General features: G+C 48.4%; 15 non-coding genes across 15 annotated transcripts; all 15 read left to right on the top strand.

The window, feature by feature from the left end:
- Positions 1–1,290: 1,290 nt before the first annotated feature.
- TRNAD-GUC (transfer RNA aspartic acid (anticodon GUC)) lies at positions 1,291–1,362 on the top strand. Its single transcript has one exon. It is a non-coding gene; the product is annotated as a tRNA-Asp (tRNA).
- Positions 1,363–2,126: 764 nt separating this feature from the next.
- Positions 2,127–2,198, top strand: TRNAD-GUC (transfer RNA aspartic acid (anticodon GUC)). The gene has a single exon. It is a non-coding gene; the product is annotated as a tRNA-Asp (tRNA).
- Positions 2,199–2,962: 764 nt separating this feature from the next.
- TRNAD-GUC (transfer RNA aspartic acid (anticodon GUC)) lies at positions 2,963–3,034 on the top strand. The gene has a single exon. It is a non-coding gene; the product is annotated as a tRNA-Asp (tRNA).
- A 1,598-nt stretch (positions 3,035–4,632) lies between these two features.
- On the top strand, positions 4,633–4,704 carry TRNAD-GUC (transfer RNA aspartic acid (anticodon GUC)). The gene has a single exon. It is a non-coding gene; the product is annotated as a tRNA-Asp (tRNA).
- Positions 4,705–5,467: 763 nt separating this feature from the next.
- On the top strand, positions 5,468–5,539 carry TRNAD-GUC (transfer RNA aspartic acid (anticodon GUC)). Its single transcript has one exon. It is a non-coding gene; the product is annotated as a tRNA-Asp (tRNA).
- Positions 5,540–6,303: 764 nt separating this feature from the next.
- On the top strand, positions 6,304–6,375 carry TRNAD-GUC (transfer RNA aspartic acid (anticodon GUC)). Its single transcript has one exon. It is a non-coding gene; the product is annotated as a tRNA-Asp (tRNA).
- Positions 6,376–7,060: 685 nt separating this feature from the next.
- On the top strand, positions 7,061–7,132 carry TRNAD-GUC (transfer RNA aspartic acid (anticodon GUC)). The gene has a single exon. It is a non-coding gene; the product is annotated as a tRNA-Asp (tRNA).
- A 764-nt stretch (positions 7,133–7,896) lies between these two features.
- Positions 7,897–7,968, top strand: TRNAD-GUC (transfer RNA aspartic acid (anticodon GUC)). Its single transcript has one exon. It is a non-coding gene; the product is annotated as a tRNA-Asp (tRNA).
- Positions 7,969–8,732: 764 nt separating this feature from the next.
- TRNAD-GUC (transfer RNA aspartic acid (anticodon GUC)) lies at positions 8,733–8,804 on the top strand. Its single transcript has one exon. It is a non-coding gene; the product is annotated as a tRNA-Asp (tRNA).
- Positions 8,805–9,568: 764 nt separating this feature from the next.
- Positions 9,569–9,640, top strand: TRNAD-GUC (transfer RNA aspartic acid (anticodon GUC)). The gene has a single exon. It is a non-coding gene; the product is annotated as a tRNA-Asp (tRNA).
- Positions 9,641–12,075: 2,435 nt separating this feature from the next.
- TRNAD-GUC (transfer RNA aspartic acid (anticodon GUC)) lies at positions 12,076–12,147 on the top strand. The gene has a single exon. It is a non-coding gene; the product is annotated as a tRNA-Asp (tRNA).
- Positions 12,148–13,746: 1,599 nt separating this feature from the next.
- Positions 13,747–13,818, top strand: TRNAD-GUC (transfer RNA aspartic acid (anticodon GUC)). The gene has a single exon. It is a non-coding gene; the product is annotated as a tRNA-Asp (tRNA).
- Positions 13,819–15,338: 1,520 nt separating this feature from the next.
- Positions 15,339–15,410, top strand: TRNAD-GUC (transfer RNA aspartic acid (anticodon GUC)). Its single transcript has one exon. It is a non-coding gene; the product is annotated as a tRNA-Asp (tRNA).
- A 764-nt stretch (positions 15,411–16,174) lies between these two features.
- TRNAD-GUC (transfer RNA aspartic acid (anticodon GUC)) lies at positions 16,175–16,246 on the top strand. The gene has a single exon. It is a non-coding gene; the product is annotated as a tRNA-Asp (tRNA).
- Positions 16,247–17,010: 764 nt separating this feature from the next.
- TRNAD-GUC (transfer RNA aspartic acid (anticodon GUC)) lies at positions 17,011–17,082 on the top strand. The gene has a single exon. It is a non-coding gene; the product is annotated as a tRNA-Asp (tRNA).
- Positions 17,083–18,122: the final 1,040 nt, after the last annotated feature.

The following is an 18,122-nucleotide window of genomic DNA, read 5'->3' as shown; positions in this document are numbered from 1 at the left end:
AATGACTCAAGATATCATCTGTAGAAGTGCCAATCTTGTCACCAAAGATCCAGTAGCCAAAGGAAGGCTTGAAGTCTTTCTTGAAAAATCCATGCAATCCAGTGTGATGAGATGGCACGGGAATCCACCATCATCTGCAGAAGTTTCCTTTTCTTTTTGGCAGAAAGTCTCAGGGCGTGTAAATGGCCAAACTTCTACAGATCCCAAGAGTCGTCCCATCTGTCCCAAGACTGCCGTATCTTTGCCGTCACCTTTTTTTCTCAGATGTCGCCTCCTTTTGAGAAAAAAGGTCAATGACTAAATCCCATGCAATTTGCTATTAACCGCTGCCACATGTGTGTTTTTTCCTTCACCCTTCCATTTCAGTGGCGCAATGAAATAGATCATTCCTTTCCGGTCGGTCGCGGAAACCTCATCTTTGGCTGGAGCGCAATCGGCGCGGTAGTCAGCTTCTTTCTCGTTAGTATAGTGGTGAGTATCCCCGCCTGTCACGCGGGAGACTGGGGTTCGATTCCCCGACGGGGAGTGCTTCCTCTTTTTCTCTCCTCAGCCTTGCTTTCTCTGGAACTCTTTCCCAGGATCCTCTTCATCGTTGCCACCTTGACCTAGCCCATCCATGGCAGTACAGCTTCCTGTTTGACACCAAAAAAGCATTTCGGGCTTCCTAGCATCTCGCACATGTCAGCTCGACAATGCCGGGCTATCTTTCCCTTCATTTCGCCTTCCAAACACAGCTTGGTCCCCAGGAATGACACGCCACACCCACTTTTCCTTTGGGGAAAAGAAGGTTAATTTTGTCCAACTTCAGTTTCCTTTCCATGGACTTCGCCATTCAAATGACTCAAGATATCATCTGTAGAAGTGCCAATCTTGTCACCAAAGATCCAGTAGCCAAAGGAAGGCTTGAAGTCTTTCTTGAAATATCCATGCAATCCAGTGTGATGAGATGGCACGGGAATCCACCATCATCTGCAGAAGTTTCCTTTTCTTTTTGGCAGAAAGTCTCAGGGCGTGCAAACGGCCAAACTTCTACAGATCCCAAGAGTCGACCCATCTGTCCCAAGACTGCCGTATCTTTGCCGCCACCTTTTTTTCCCAGATGTCGCCTCCTTTTGAGAAAAAAAGGTCAATGACTAAATCCAATGCAATTTGCTATTAACCGCTGCCACATGTGTGTTTTTTCCTTCACCCTTCCATTTCAGTGGCACAATGAAATAGATCATTCCTTTCCGGTCGGTCGCGGAAACCTCATCTTTGGCTGGAGCGCAATCGGCACACCAGTCAGCTTCTTCCTCGTTAGTATAGTGGTGAGTATCCCCGCCTGTCACGCGGGAGACCGGGGTTCGATTCCCCGACGGGGAGTGCTTCCTCTTTTTCTCTCCTCAGCCTTGCTTTCTCTGGAACTCTTTCCCAGGATCCTCTTCATCGTTGCCACTTTGACCTAGCCCATCCATGGCAGTACAGCTTCCTGTTTGACACCAAAAAAGCATTTCGGGCTTCCTAGCATCTCGCACATGTCAGCTCCACAATGCCGGGCTATCTTTCCCTTCATTTCGCCTTCCAAACACAGCTTGGTCCCCAGGAATGACACGCCACACCCACTTTTCCTTTGGGGAAAAGAAGGTTAATTTTGTCCAACTTCAGTTTCCTTTCCATGGACTTCGCCATTCAAATGACTCAAGATATCATCTGTAGAAGTGCCAATCTTGTCACCAAAGATCCAGTAGCCAAAGGAAGGCTTGAAGTCTTTCTTGAAAAATCCATGCAATCCAGTGTGATGAGATGGCACGGGAATCCACCATCATCTGCAGAAGTTTCCTTTTCTTTTTGGCAGAAAGTCTCAGGGCGTGCAAACGGTCAAACTTCTACAGATCCCAAGAGTCGACCCATCTGTCCCAAGACTGCCGCATCTTTGCCGTCACCTTTTTTTCTCAGATGTCGCCTCCTTTTGAGAAAAAAAGGTCAATGACTAAATCCCATGCAATTTGCTATTAACCGCTGCCACATGTGTGTTTTTTCCTTCACCCTTCCATTTCAGTGGCGCAATGAAATAGATCATTCCTTTCCAGTCGGTCGCGGAAACCTCATCTTCGGCTGGAGCACAATCGGCGCGGCGATCAGCTTCTTCCTCGTTAGTATAGTGGTGAGTATCCCCGCCTGTCACGCGGGAGACCGGGGTTCGATTCCCCGACGGGGAGTGCTTCCTCTTTTTCTCTCCTCAGCCTTGCTTTCTCTGGAACTCTTTCCCAGGATCCTCTTCATCGTTGCCACTTTGACCTAGCCCATCCATGGCAGTACAGCTTCCTGTTTGACACCAAAAAAGCATTTCGGGCTTCCTAGCATCTCGCACATGTCAGCTCGACAATGCCGGGCTATCTTTCCCTTCATTTCGCCTTCCAAACACAGCTTGGTCCCCAGGAATGACACGCCACACCCACTTTTCCTTTGGGGAAAAGAAGGTTAATTTTGTCCAACTTCAGTTTCCTTTCCATGGACTTCGCCATTCAAATGACTCAAGATATCATCTGTAGAAGCGCCAATCTTGTCACCAAAGATCCAGTAGCCAAAGGAAGGCTTGAAGTCTTTCTTGAGAAATCCATGCAATCCAGTGTGATGAGATGGCACGGGAATCCACCATCATCTGCAGAAGTTTCCTTTTCTTTTTGGCAGAAAGTCTCAGGGCGTGCAAACGGCCAAACTTCTACAGATCCCAAGAGTCGACCCATCTGTCCCAAGACTGCCGTATCTTTGCCGCCAACTTTTTTTCCCAGATGTCGCCTCCTTTTGAGAAAAAAAGGTCAATGACTAAATCCAATGCAATTTGCTATTAACCGCTGCCACATGTGTATTTTTACCTTCATTCTTCCATTTCAGTGGCGCAATGAAATAGATCATTCCTTTCCAGTCGGTCGCGGAAACCTCATCTTCGGCTGGAGCACAATCGGCGCGGCGGTCAGCTTCTTCCTCGTTAGTATAGTGGTGAGTATCCCCGCCTGTCACGCGGGAGACCGGGGTTCGATTCCCCGACGGGGAGTGCTTCCTCTTTTTCTCTCCTCAGCCTTGCTTTCTCTGGAACTCTTTCCCAGGATCCTCTTCATCGTTGCCACTTTGACCTAGCCCATCCATGGCAGTACAGCTTCCTGTTTGACACCAAAAAAGCATTTCGGGCTTCCTAGCATCTCGCACATGTCAGCTCGACAATGCCGGGCTATCTTTCCCTTCATTTCGCCTTCCAAACACAGCTTGGTCCCCAGGAATGACACGCCACACCCACTTTTCCTTTGGGGAAAAGAAGGTTAATTTTGTCCAACTTCAGTTTCCTTTCCATGGACTTCGCCATTCAAATGACTCAAGATATCATCTGTAGAAGCGCCAATCTTGTCACCAAAGATCCAGTAGCCAAAGGAAGGCTTGAAGTCTTTCTTGAAAAATCCATGCAATCCAGTGTGATGAGATGGCACGGGAATCCACCATCATCTGCAGAAGTTTCCTTTTCTTTTTGGCAGAAAGTCTCAGGGCGTGCAAACGGCCAAACTTCTACAGATCCCAAGAGTCGACCCATCTGTCCCAAGACTGCCGTATCTTTGCCGCCACCTTTTTTTCCCAGATGTCGCCTCCTTTTGAGAAAAAAAGGTCAATGACTAAATCCAATGCAATTTGCTATTAACCGCTGCCACATGTGTGTTTTTACCTTCATTCTTCCATTTCAGTGGCGCAATGAAATAGATCATTCCTTTCTGGTCGGTCGCGGAAACCTCATCTTCGGCTGGAGCGCAATCGGCACAGCAGTTAGCTTCTTCCTCGTTAGTATAGTGGTGAGTATCTCCGCCTGTCACGTGGGAGACCGGGGTTCGATTCCCCGACGGGGAGTGCTTCCTCTTTTTCTCTCCTCAGCCTTGCTTTCTCTGGAACTCTTTCCCAGGATCCTCTTCATCGTTGCCACTTTGACCTAGCCCATCCATGGCAGTACAGCTTCCTGTTTGACACCAAAAAAGCATTTCGGGCTTCCTAGCATCTCGCACATGTCAGCTCGACAATGCCGGGCTATCTTTCCCTTCATTTCGCCTTCCAAACACAGCTTGGTCCCCAGGAATGACACACCACACCCACTTTTCCTTTGGGGAAAAGAAGGTTAATTTTGTCCAACTTCAGTTTCCTTTCCATGGACTTTGCCATTTAAATGACTCAAGATATCATCTGTAGAAGCGCCAATCTTGTCACCAAAGATCCAGTAGCCAAAGGAAGGCTTGAAGTCTTTCTTGAAAAATCCATGCAATCCAGTGTGATGAGATGGCACGGGAATCCACCATCATCTGCAGAAGTTTCCTTTTCTTTTTGGCAGAAAGTCTCAGGGCGTGCAAACGGCCAAACTTCTACAGATCCCAAGAGTCGACCCATCTGTCCCAAGACTGCCGTATCTTTGCCGCCACCTTTTTTTCCCAGATGTCGCCTCCTTTTGAGAAAAAAAGGTCAATGACTAAATCCAATGCAATTTGCTATTAACCGCTGCCACGTGTGTTTTTTCCTTCACCCTTCCATTTCAGTGGCGCAATGAAATAGATCATTCCTTTCCGGTCGGTCACGGAATCCTCATCTTCGGCTGGAGCGCAATCGGCGCGGCAGTCAGCTTCTTCCTCGTTAGTATAGTGGTGAGTATCCCCGCCTGTCACGCGGGAGACCGGGGTTCGATTCCCCGACGGGGAGTGCTTCCTCTTTTTCTCTCCTCAGCCTTGCTTTCTCTGGAACTCTTTCCCAGGATCCTCTTCATCGTTGCCACTTTGACCTAGCCCATCCATGGCAGTACAGCTTCCTGTTTGACACCAAAAAAGCATTTCGGGCTTCCTAGCATCTCGCACATGTCACCTCGACAATACCGGGCTATCTTTCCCTTCATTTCGCCTTCCAAACACAGCTTGGTCCCCATGAATGACACGCCACACCCACTTTTCCTTTGGGAAAAAGAAGGTTAATTTTGTCCAACTTCAGTTTCCTTTCCATGGACTTCGCCATTCAAATGACTCAAGATATCATCTGTAGAAGTGCCAATCTTGTCACCAAAGATCCAGTAGCCAAAGGAAGGCTTGAAGTCTTTCTTGAAAAATCCATGCAATCCAGTGTGATGAGATGGCACGGGAATCCACCATCATCTGCAGAAGTTTCCTTTTCTTTTTGGCAGAAAGTCTCAGGGCGTGTAAATGGCCAAACTTCTACAGATCCCAAGAGTCGTCCCATCTGTCCCAAGACTGCCGTATCTTTGCCGTCACCTTTTTTTCTCAGATGTCGCCTCCTTTTGAGAAAAAAGGTCAATGACTAAATCCCATGCAATTTGCTATTAACCGCTGCCACATGTGTGTTTTTTCCTTCACCCTTCCATTTCAGTGGCGCAATGAAATAGATCATTCCTTTCCGGTCGGTCGCGGAAACCTCATCTTTGGCTGGAGCGCAATCGGCGCGGCAGTCAGCTTCTTCCTCGTTAGTATAGTGGTGAGTATCCCCGCCTGTCACGCGGGAGACCGGGGTTCGATTCCCCGACGGGGAGTGCTTCCTCTTTTTCTCTCCTCAGCCTTGCTTTCTCTGGAACTCTTTCCCAGGATCCTCTTCATCGTTGCCACCTTGACCTAGCCCATCCATGGCAGTACAGCTTCCTGTTTGACACCAAAAAAGCATTTCGGGCTTCCTAGCATCTCGCACATGTCACCTCGACAATGCCGGGCTATCTTTCCCTTCATTTCGCCTTCCAAACACAGCTTGGTCCCCAGGAATGACACGCCACACCCACTTTTCCTTTGGGGAAAAGAAGGTTAATTTTGTCCAACTTCAGTTTCCTTTCCATGGACTTCGTCATTCAAATGACTCAAGATATCATCTGTAGAAGTGCCAATCTTGTCACCAAAGATCCAGTAGCCAAAGGAAGGCTTGAAGTCTTTCTTGAAAAATCCATGCAATCCAGTGTGATGAGATGGCACGGGAATCCACCATCATCTGCAGAAGTTTCCTTTTCTTTTTGGCAGAAAGTCTCAGGGCGTGCAAACGGTCAAACTTCTACAGATCCCAAGAGTCGACCCATCTGTCCCAAGACTGCCGCATCTTTGCCGTCACCTTTTTTTCTCAGATGTCGCCTCCTTTTGAGAAAAAAAGGTCAATGACTAAATCCAATGCAATTTGCTATTAACCGCTGCCACATGTGTGTTTTTTCCTTCACCCTTCCATTTCAGTGGCGCAATAAAATAGATCATTCCTTTCCGGTCGGTCGCGGAAACCTCATCTTCGGCTGGAGCACAATCGGCGCGGCGGTCAGCTTCTTCCTCGTTAGTATAGTGGTGAGTATCCCCGCCTGTCACGCGGGAGACCGGGGTTCGATTCCCCGACGGGGAGTGCTTCCTCTTTTTCTCTCCTCAGCCTTGCTTTCTCTGGAACTCTTTCCCAGGATCCTCTTCATCGTTGCCACTTTGACCTAGCCCATCCATGGCAGTACAGCTTCCTGTTTGACACCAAAAAAGCATTTCGGGCTTCCTAGCATCTCGCACATGTCACCTCGACAATGCCGGGCTATCTTTCCCTAATTTTGTCCAACTTCAGTTTCCTTTCCATGGACTTCGCCATTCAAATGACTCAAGATATCATCTGTAGAAGTGCCAATCTTGTCACCAAAGATCCAGTAGCCAAAGGAAGGCTTGAAGTCTTTCTTGAAAAATCCATGCAATCCAGTGTGATGAGATGGCACGGGAATCCACCATCATCTGCAGAAGTTTCCTTTTCTTTTTGGCAGAAAGTCTCAGGGCGTGTAAATGGCCAAACTTCTACAGATCCCAAGAGTCGTCCCATCTGTCCCAAGACTGCCGTATCTTTGCCGTCACCTTTTTTTCTCAGATGTCGCCTCCTTTTGAGAAAAAAGGTCAATGACTAAATCCCATGCAATTTGCTATTAACTGCTGCCACATGTGTGTTTTTTCCTTCACCCTTCCATTTCAGTGGCGCAATAAAATAGATCATTCCTTTCCGGTCGGTCGCGGAAACCTCATCTTCGGCTGGAGCACAATCGGCGCGGCGGTCAGCTTCTTCCTCGTTAGTATAGTGGTGAGTATCCCCGCCTGTCACGCGGGAGACCGGGGTTCGATTCCCCGACGGGGAGTGCTTCCTCTTTTTCTCTCCTCAGCCTTGCTTTCTCTGGAACTCTTTCCCAGGATCCTCTTCATCGTTGCCACTTTGACCTAGCCCATCCATGGCAGTACAGCTTCCTGTTTGACACCAAAAAAGCATTTCGGGCTTCCTAGCATCTCGCACATGTCACCTCGACAATGCCGGGCTATCTTTCCCTTCATTTCGCCTTCCAAACACAGCTTGGTCCCCAGGAATGACACGCCACACCCACTTTTCCTTTGGGGAAAAGAAGGTTAATTTTGTCCAACTTCAGTTTCCTTTCCATGGACTTCGCCATTCAAATGACTCAAGATATCATCTGTAGAAGCGCCAATCTTGTCACCAAAGATCCAGTAGCCAAAGGAAGGCTTGAAGTCTTTCTTGAAAAATCCATGCAATCCAGTGTGATGAGATGGCACGGGAATCCACCATCATCTGCAGAAGTTTCCTTTTCTTTTTGGCAGAAAGTCTCAGGGCGTGCAAACGGCCAAACTTCTACAGATCCCAAGAGTCGACCCATCTGTCCCAAGACTGCCGTATCTTTGCCGCCACCTTTTTTTCCCAGATGTCGCCTCCTTTTGAGAAAAAAAGGTCAATGACTAAATCCAATGCAATTTGCTATTAACCGCTGCCACATGTGTGTTTTTTCCTTCACCCCTCCATTTCAGTGGCGCAATGAAATAGATCATTCCTTTCCGGTCGGTCGCGGAAACCTCATCTTCGGCTGGAGCGCAATCGGCACGGCGGTCAGCTTCTTCCTCGTTAGTATAGTGGTGAGTATCCCCGCCTGTCACGCGGGAGACCGGGGTTCGATTCCCCGACGGGGAGTGCTTCCTCTTTTTCTCTCCTCAGCCTTGCTTTCTCTGGAACTCTTTCCCAGGATCCTCTTCATCGTTGCCACTTTGACCTAGCCCATCCATGGCAGTACAGCTTCCTGTTTGACACCAAAAAAGCATTTCGGGCTTCCTAGCATCTCGCACATGTCACCTCGACAATGCCGGGCTATCTTTCCCTTCATTTCGCCTTCCAAACACAGCTTGGTCCCCAGGAATGACACACCACACCCACTTTTCCTTTGGGGAAAAGAAGGTTAATTTTGTCCAACTTCAGTTTCCTTTCCATGGACTTCGCCATTCAAATGACTCAAGATATCATCTGTAGAAGCGCCAATCTTGTCACCAAAGATCCAGTAGCCAAAGGAAGGCTTGAAGTCTTTCTTGAAAAATCCATGCAATCCAGTGTGATGAGATGGCACGGGAATCCACCATCATCTGCAGAAGTTTCCTTTTCTTTTTGGCAGAAAGTCTCAGGGCGTGCAAACGGCCAAACTTCTACAGATCCCAAGAGTCGACCCATCTGTCCCAAGACTGCCGTATCTTTGCCGCCACCTTTTTTTCCCAGATGTCGCCTCCTTTTGAGAAAAAAAGGTCAATGACTAAATCCAATGCAATTTGCTATTAACCGCTGCCACATGTGTGTTTTTTCCTTCACCCCTCCATTTCAGTGGCGCAATGAAATAGATCATTCCTTTCCGGTCGGTCGCGGAAACCTCATCTTCGGCTGGAGCGCAATCGGCACGGCGGTCAGCTTCTTCCTCGTTAGTATAGTGGTGAGTATCCCCGCCTGTCACGCGGGAGACCGGGGTTCGATTCCCCGACGGGGAGTGCTTCCTCTTTTTCTCTCCTCAGCCTTGCTTTCTCTGGAACTCTTTCCCAGGATCCTCTTCATCGTTGCCACTTTGACCTAGCCCATCCATGGCAGTACAGCTTCCTGTTTGACACCAAAAAAGCATTTCGGGCTTCCTAGCATCTCGCACATGTCACCTCGACAATGCCGGGCTATCTTTCCCTTCATTTCGCCTTCCAAACACAGCTTGGTCCCCAGGAATGACACACCACACCCACTTTTCCTTTGGGGAAAAGAAGGTTAATTTTGTCCAACTTCAGTTTCCTTTCCATGGACTTCGCCATTCAAATGACTCAAGATATCATCTGTAGAAGCGCCAATCTTGTCACCAAAGATCCAGTAGCCAAAGGAAGGCTTGAAGTCTTTCTTGAAAAATCCATGCAATCCAGTGTGATGAGATGGCACGGGAATCCACCATCATCTGCAGAAGTTTCCTTTTCTTTTTGGCAGAAAGTCTCAGGGCGTGCAAACGGCCAAACTTCTACAGATCCCAAGAGTCGACCCATCTGTCCCAAGACTGCCGTATCTTTGCCGCCACCTTTTTTTCCCAGATGTCGCCTCCTTTTGAGAAAAAAAGGTCAATGACTAAATCCAATGCAATTTGCTATTAACCGCTGCCACATGTGTGTTTTTTCCTTCACCCTTCCATTTCAGTGGCGCAATGAAATAGATCATTCCTTTCCGGTCGGTCACGGAATCCTCATCTTCGGCTGGAGCGCAATCGGCACGGCAGTCAGCTTCTTCCTCGTTAGTATAGTGGTGAGTATCCCCGCCTGTCACGCGGGAGACCGGGGTTCGATTCCCCGACGGGGAGTGCTTCCTCTTTTTCTCTCCTCAGCCTTGCTTTCTCTGGAACTCTTTCCCAGGATCCTCTTCATCGTTGCCACTTTGACCTAGCCCATCCATGGCAGTACAGCTTCCTGTTTGACACCAAAAAAGCATTTCGGGCTTCCTAGCATCTCGCACATGTCACCTCGACAATACCGGGCTATCTTTCCCTTCATTTCGCCTTCCAAACACAGCTTGGTCCCCAGGAATGACACGCCACACCCACTTTTCCTTTGGGGAAAAGAAGGTTAATTTTGTCCAACTTCAGTTTCCTTTCCATGGACTTCGCCATTCAAATGACTCAAGATATCATCTGTAGAAGTGCCAATCTTGTCACCAAAGATCCAGTAGCCAAAGGAAGGCTTGAAGTCTTTCTTGAAAAATCCATGCAATCCAGTGTGATGAGATGGCACGGGAATCCACCATCATCTGCAGAAGTTTCCTTTTCTTTTTGGCAGAAAGTCTCAGGGCGTGTAAATGGCCAAACTTCTACAGATCCCAAGAGTCGTCCCATCTGTCCCAAGACTGCCGTATCTTTGCCGTCACCTCTTTTTCTCAGATGTCGCCTCCTTTTGAGAAAAAAGGTCAATGACTAAATCCCATGCAATTTGCTATTAACCGCTGCCACATGTGTGTTTTTTCCTTCACCCTTCCATTTCAGTGGCGCAATGAAATAGATCATTCCTTTCCGGTCGGTCGCGGAAACCTCATCTTTGGCTGGAGCGCAATCAGCGCAGCAGTCAGCTTCTTTCTCGTTAGTATAGTGGTAAGTATCCCCGCCTGTCACGTGGGAGACTGGGGTTCGATTCCCCGACGGGGAGTGCTTCCTCTTTTTCTCTCCTCAGCCTTGCTTTCTCTGGAACTCTTTCCCAGGATCCTCTTCATCGTTGCCACCTTGACCTAGCCCATCCATGGCAGTACAGCTTCCTGTTTGACACCAAAAAAGCATTTCGGGCTTCCTAGCATCTCGCACATGTCACCTCGACAATGCCGGGCTATCTTTCCCTTCATTTCGCCTTCCAAACACAGCTTGGTCCCCAGGAATGACACGCCACACCCACTTTTCCTTTGGGGAAAAGAAGGTTAATTTTGTCCAACTTCAGTTTCCTTTCCATGGACTTCGCCATTCAAATGACTCAAGATATCATCTGTAGAAGTGCCAATCTTGTCACCAAAGATCCAGTAGCCAAAGGAAGGCTTGAAGTCTTTCTTGAAAAATCCATGCAATCCAGTGTGATGAGATGGCACGGGAATCCACCATCATCTGCAGAAGTTTCCTTTTCTTTTTGGCAGAAAGTCTCAGGGCGTGCAAACGGCCAAACTTCTACAGATCCCAAGAGTCGACCCATCTGTCCCAAGACTGCCGCATCTTTGCCGTCACCTTTTTTTCTCAGATGTCGCCTCCTTTTGAGAAAAAAAGGTCAATGACTAAATCCAATGCAATTTGCTATTAACCGCTGCCACATGTGTGTTTTTTCCTTCACCCTTCCATTTCAGTGGCGCAATGAAATAGATCATTCCTTTCCGGTCGGTCGCGGAAACCTCATCTTCGGCTGGAGCGCAATCGGCGCGGCGGTCAGCTTCTTCCTCGTTAGTATAGTGGTGAGTATCCCCGCCTGTCACGCGGGAGACCGGGGTTCGATTCCCCGACGGGAAGTGCTTCCTCTTTTTCTCTCCTCAGCCTTGCTTTCTCTGGAACTCTTTCCCAGGATCCTCTTCATCGTTGCCACTTTGACCTAGCCCATCCATGGCAGTACAGCTTCCTGTTTGACACCAAAAAAGCATTTCGGGCTTCCTAGCATCTCGCACATGTCAGCTCGACAATGCCGGGCTATCTTTCCCTTCATTTCGCCTTCCAAACACAGCTTGGTCCCCAGGAATGACACACCACACCCACTTTTCCTTTGGGGAAAAGAAGGTTAATTTTGTCCAACTTCAGTTTCCTTTCCATGGACTTCGCCATTCAAATGACTCAAGATATCATCTGTAGAAGCGCCAATCTTGTCACCAAAGATCCAGTAGCCAAAGGAAGGCTTGAAGTCTTTCTTGAAAAATCCATGCAATCCAGTGTGATGAGATGGCACGGGAATCCACCATCATCTGCAGAAGTTTCCTTTTCTTTTTGGCAGAAAGTCTCAGGGCGTGCAAACGGCCAAACTTCTACAGATCCCAAGAGTCGACCCATCTGTCCCAAGACTGCCGTATCTTTGCCGCCACCTTTTTTTCCCAGATGACGCCTCCTTTTGAGAAAAAAAGGTCAATGACTAAATCCAATGCAATTTGCTATTAACCGCTGCCACATGTGTGTTTTTTCCTTCACCCTTCCATTTCAGTGGCGCAATGAAATAGATCATTCCTTTCCGGTCGGTCACGGAATCCTCATCTTCGGCTGGAGCGCAATCGGCGCGGCAGTCAGCTTCTTCCTCGTTAGTATAGTGGTGAGTATCCCCGCCTGTCACGCGGGAGACCGGGGTTCGATTCCCCGACGGGGAGTGCTTCCTCTTTTTCTCTCCTCAGCCTTGCTTTCTCTGGAACTCTTTCCCAGGATCCTCTTCATCGTTGCCACTTTGACCTAGCCCATCCATGGCAGTACAGCTTCCTGTTTGACACCAAAAAAGCATTTCGGGCTTCCTAGCATCTCGCACATGTCACCTCGACAATGCCCGGCTATCTTTCCCTTCATTTCGCCTTCCAAACACAGCTTGGTCCCCAGGAATGACACGCCACACCCACTTTTCCTTTGGGGAAAAGAAGGTTAATTTTGTCCAACTTCAGTTTCCTTTCCATGGACTTCGCCATTCAAATGACTCAAGATATCATCTGTAGAAGTGCCAATCTTGTCACCAAAGATCCAGTAGCCAAAGGAAGGCTTGAAGTCTTTCTTGAAAAATCCATGCAATCCAGTGTGATGAGATGGCACGGGAATCCACCATCATCTGCAGAAGTTTCCTTTTCTTTTTGGCAGAAAGTCTCAGGGCGTGTAAATGGCCAAACTTCTACAGATCCCAAGAGTCGTCCCATCTGTCCCAAGACTGCCGTATCTTTGCCGTCACCTTTTTTTCTCAGATGTCGCCTCCTTTTGAGAAAAAAGGTCAATGACTAAATCCCATGCAATTTGCTATTAACCGCTGCCACATGTGTGTTTTTTCCTTCACCCTTCCATTTCAGTGGCGCAATGAAATAGATCATTCCTTTCCGGTCGGTCGCTGAAACCTCATCTTTGGCTGGAGCGCAATCGGCGCGGCAGTCAGCTTCTTTCTCGTTAGTATAGTGGTGAGTATCCCCGCCTGTCACGCGGGAGACCGGGGTTCGATTCCCCGACGGGGAGTGCTTCCTCTTTTTCTCTCCTCAGCCTTGCTTTCTCTGGAACTCTTTCCCAGGATCCTCTTCATCGTTGCCACCTTGACCTAGCCCATCCATGGCAGTACAGCTTCCTGTTTGACACCAAAAAAGCATTTCGGGCTTCCTAGCATCTCGCACATGTCACCTCGACAATGCCGGGCTATCTTTCCCTTCATTTCGCCTTCCAAACACAGCTTGGTCCCCAGGAATGACACGCCACACCCACTTTTCCTTTGGGGAAAAGAAGGTTAATTTTGTCCAACTTCAGTTTCCTTTCCATGGACTTCGCCATTCAAATGACTCAAGATATCATCTGTAGAAGTGCCAATCTTGTCACCAAAGATCCAGTAGCCAAAGGAAGGCTTGAAGTCTTTCTTGAAAAATCCATGCAATCCAGTGTGATGAGATGGCACGGGAATCCACCATCATCTGCAGAAGTTTCCTTTTCTTTTTGGCAGAAAGTCTCAGGGCGTGCAAACGGCCAAACTTCTACAGATCCCAAGAGTCGACCCATCTGTCCCAAGACTGCCGTATCTTTGCCGCCACCTTTTTTTCCCAGATGTCGCCTCCTTTTGAGAAAAAAAGGTCAATGACTAAATCCAATGCAATTTGCTATTAACCGCTGCCACATGTGTGTTTTTTCCTTCACCCTTCCATTTCAGTGGCACAATGAAATAGATCATTCCTTTCCGGTCGGTCGCGGAAACCTCATCTTTGGCTGGAGCGCAATCGGCACACCAGTCAGCTTCTTCCTCGTTAGTATAGTGGTGAGTATCCCCGCCTGTCACGCGGGAGACCGGGGTTCGATTCCCCGACGGGGAGTGCTTCCTCTTTTTCTCTCCTGAGCCTTGCTTTCTCTGGAACTCTTTCCCAGGATCCTCTTCATCGTTGCCACTTTGACCTAGCCCATCCATGGCAGTACAGCTTCCTGTTTGACACCAAAAAAGCATTTCGGGCTTCCTAGCATCTCGCACATGTCACCTCGACAATGCCGGGCTATCTTTCCCTTCATTTCGCCTTCCAAACACAGCTTGGTCCCCAGGAATGACACGCCACACCCACTTTTCCTTTGGGGAAAAGAAGGTTAATTTTGTCCAACTTCAGTTTCCTTTCCATGGACTTCGCCATTCAAATGACTCAAGATATCATCTGTAGAAGTGCCAATCTTGTCACCAAAGATCCAGTAGCCAAAGGAAGGCTTGAAGTCTTTCTTGAAAAATCCATGCAATCCAGTGTGATGAGATGGCACGGGAATCCACCATCATCTGCAGAAGTTTCCTTTTCTTTTTGGCAGAAAGTCTCAGGGCGTGTAAATGGCCAAACTTCTACAGATCCCAAGAGTCGTCCCATCTGTCCCAAGACTGCTGTATCTTTGCCGTCACCTTTTTTTCTCAGATGTCGCCTCCTTTTGAGAAAAAAGGTCAATGACTAAATCCCATGCAATTTGCTATTAACCGCTGCCACATGTGTGTTTTTTCCTTCACCCTTCCATTTCAGTGGCGCAATGAAATAGATCATTCCTTTCCGGTCGGTCGCGGAAACCTCATCTTTGGCTGGAGCGCAATCGGCGCGGCAGTCAGCTTCTTTCTCGTTAGTATAGTGGTGAGTATCCCCGCCTGTCACGCGGGAGACCGGGGTTCGATTCCCCGACGGGGAGTGCTTCCTCTTTTTCTCTCCTCAGCCTTGCTTTCTCTGGAACTCTTTCCCAGGATCCTCTTCATCGTTGCCACTTTGACCTAGCCCATCCATGGCAGTACAGCTTCCTGTTTGACACCAAAAAAGCATTTCGGGCTTCCTAGCATCTCGCACATGTCACCTCGACAATGCCGGGCTATCTTTCCCTAATTTTGTCCAACTTCAGTTTCCTTTCCATGGACTTCGCCATTCAAATGACTCAAGATATCATCTGTAGAAGTGCCAATCTTGTCACCAAAGATCCAGTAGCCAAAGGAAGGCTTGAAGTCTTTCTTGAAAAATCCATGCAATCCAGTGTGATGAGATGGCACGGGAATCCACCATCATCTGCAGAAGTTTCCTTTTCTTTTTGGCAGAAAGTCTCAGGGCGTGTAAATGGCCAAACTTCTACAGATCCCAAGAGTCGTCCCATCTGTCCCAAGACTGCCGTATCTTTGCCGTCACCTTTTTTTCTCAGATGTCGCCTCCTTTTGAGAAAAAAGGTCAATGACTAAATCCCATGCAATTTGCTATTAACTGCTGCCACATGTGTGTTTTTTCCTTCACCCTTCCATTTCAGTGGCGCAATAAAATAGATCATTCCTTTCCGGTCGGTCGCGGAAACCTCATCTTCGGCTGGAGCACAATCGGCGCGGCGGTCAGCTTCTTCCTCGTTAGTATAGTGGTGAGTATCCCCGCCTGTCACGCGGGAGACCGGGGTTCGATTCCCCGACGGGGAGTGCTTCCTCTTTTTCTCTCCTCAGCCTTGCTTTCTCTGGAACTCTTTCCCAGGATCCTCTTCATCGTTGCCACTTTGACCTAGCCCATCCATGGCAGTACAGCTTCCTGTTTGACACCAAAAAAGCATTTCGGGCTTCCTAGCATCTCGCACATGTCACCTCGACAATGCCGGGCTATCTTTCCCTTCATTTCGCCTTCCAAACACAGCTTGGTCCCCAGGAATGACACGCCACACCCACTTTTCCTTTGGGGAAAAGAAGGTTAATTTTGTCCAACTTCAGTTTCCTTTCCATGGACTTCGCCATTCAAATGACTCAAGATATCATCTGTAGAAGCGCCAATCTTGTCACCAAAGATCCAGTAGCCAAAGGAAGGCTTGAAGTCTTTCTTGAAAAATCCATGCAATCCAGTGTGATGAGATGGCACGGGAATCCACCATCATCTGCAGAAGTTTCCTTTTCTTTTTGGCAGAAAGTCTCAGGGCGTGCAAACGGCCAAACTTCTACAGATCCCAAGAGTCGACCCATCTGTCCCAAGACTGCCGTATCTTTGCCGCCACCTTTTTTTCCCAGATGTCGCCTCCTTTTGAGAAAAAAAGGTCAATGACTAAATCCAATGCAATTTGCTATTAACCGCTGCCACATGTGTGTTTTTTCCTTCACCCCTCCATTTCAGTGGCGCAATGAAATAGATCATTCCTTTCCGGTCGGTCGCGGAAACCTCATCTTCGGCTGGAGCGCAATCGGCACGGCGGTCAGCTTCTTCCTCGTTAGTATAGTGGTGAGTATCCCCGCCTGTCACGCGGGAGACCGGGGTTCGATTCCCCGACGGGGAGTGCTTCCTCTTTTTCTCTCCTCAGCCTTGCTTTCTCTGGAACTCTTTCCCAGGATCCTCTTCATCGTTGCCACTTTGACCTAGCCCATCCATGGCAGTACAGCTTCCTGTTTGACACCAAAAAAGCATTTCGGGCTTCCTAGCATCTCGCACATGTCAGCTCGACAATGCCGGGCTATCTTTCCCTTCATTTCGCCTTCCAAACACAGCTTGGTCCCCAGGAATGACACACCACACCCACTTTTCCTTTGGGGAAAAGAAGGTTAATTTTGTCCAACTTCAGTTTCCTTTCCATGGACTTCGCCATTCAAATGACTCAAGATATCATCTGTAGAAGCGCCAATCTTGTCACCAAAGATCCAGTAGCCAAAGGAAGGCTTGAAGTCTTTCTTGAAAAATCCATGCAATCCAGTGTGATGAGATGGCACGGGAATCCACCATCATCTGCAGAAGTTTCCTTTTCTTTTTGGCAGAAAGTCTCAGGGCGTGCAAACGGCCAAACTTCTACAGATCCCAAGAGTCGACCCATCTGTCCCAAGACTGCCGTATCTTTGCCGCCACCTTTTTTTCCCAGATGTCGCCTCCTTTTGAGAAAAAAAGGTCAATGACTAAATCCAATGCAATTTGCTATTAACCGCTGCCACATGTGTGTTTTTTCCTTCACCCTTCCATTTCAGTGGCGCAATGAAATAGATCATTCCTTTCCGGTCGGTCACGGAATCCTCATCTTCGGCTGGAGCGCAATCGGCGCGGCAGTCAGCTTCTTCCTCGTTAGTATAGTGGTGAGTATCCCCGCCTGTCACGCGGGAGACCGGGGTTCGATTCCCCGACGGGGAGTGCTTCCTCTTTTTCTCTCCTCAGCCTTGCTTTCTCTGGAACTCTTTCCCAGGATCCTCTTCATCGTTGCCACTTTGACCTAGCCCATCCATGGCAGTACAGCTTCCTGTTTGACACCAAAAAAGCATTTCGGGCTTCCTAGCATCTCGCACATGTCACCTCGACAATACCGGGCTATCTTTCCCTTCATTTCGCCTTCCAAACACAGCTTGGTCCCCAGGAATGACACGCCACACCCACTTTTCCTTTGGGGAAAAGAAGGTTAATTTTGTCCAACTTCAGTTTCCTTTCCATGGACTTCGCCATTCAAATGACTCAAGATATCATCTGTAGAAGTGCCAATCTTGTCACCAAAGATCCAGTAGCCAAAGGAAGGCTTGAAGTCTTTCTTGAAAAATCCATGCAATCCAGTGTGATGAGATGGCACGGGAATCCACCATCATCTGCAGAAGTTTCCTTTTCTTTTTGGCAGAAAGTCTCAGGGCGTGTAAATGGCCAAACTTCTACAGATCCCAAGAGTCGTCCCATCTGTCCCAAGACTGCCGTATCTTTGCCGTCACCTCTTTTTCTCAGATGTCGCCTCCTTTTGAGAAAAAAGGTCAATGACTAAATCCCATGCAATTTGCTATTAACCGCTGCCACATGTGTGTTTTTTCCTTCACCCTTCCATTTCAGTGGCGCAATGAAATAGATCATTCCTTTCCGGTCGGTCGCGGAAACCTCATCTTTGGCTGGAGCGCAATCGGCGCAGCAGTCAGCTTCTTTCTCGTTAGTATAGTGGTAAGTATCCCCGCCTGTCACGTGGGAGACTGGGGTTCGATTCCCCGACGGGGAGTGCTTCCTCTTTTTCTCTCCTCAGCCTTGCTTTCTCTGGAACTCTTTCCCAGGATCCTCTTCATCGTTGCCACCTTGACCTAGCCCATCCATGGCAGTACAGCTTCCTGTTTGACACCAAAAAAGCATTTCGGGCTTCCTAGCATCTCGCACATGTCACCTCGACAATGCCGGGCTATCTTTCCCTTCATTTCGCCTTCCAAACA

Source organism: Leptodactylus fuscus, chromosome 7 (assembly GCF_031893055.1).
Source record: "Leptodactylus fuscus isolate aLepFus1 chromosome 7, aLepFus1.hap2, whole genome shotgun sequence".
Lineage (NCBI taxonomy): Eukaryota > Metazoa > Chordata > Amphibia > Anura > Leptodactylidae > Leptodactylus > Leptodactylus fuscus.
The sequence above is the reverse complement of the archived record's forward strand: the minus strand, read 5'-3'. Positions and strand labels throughout refer to the sequence as shown.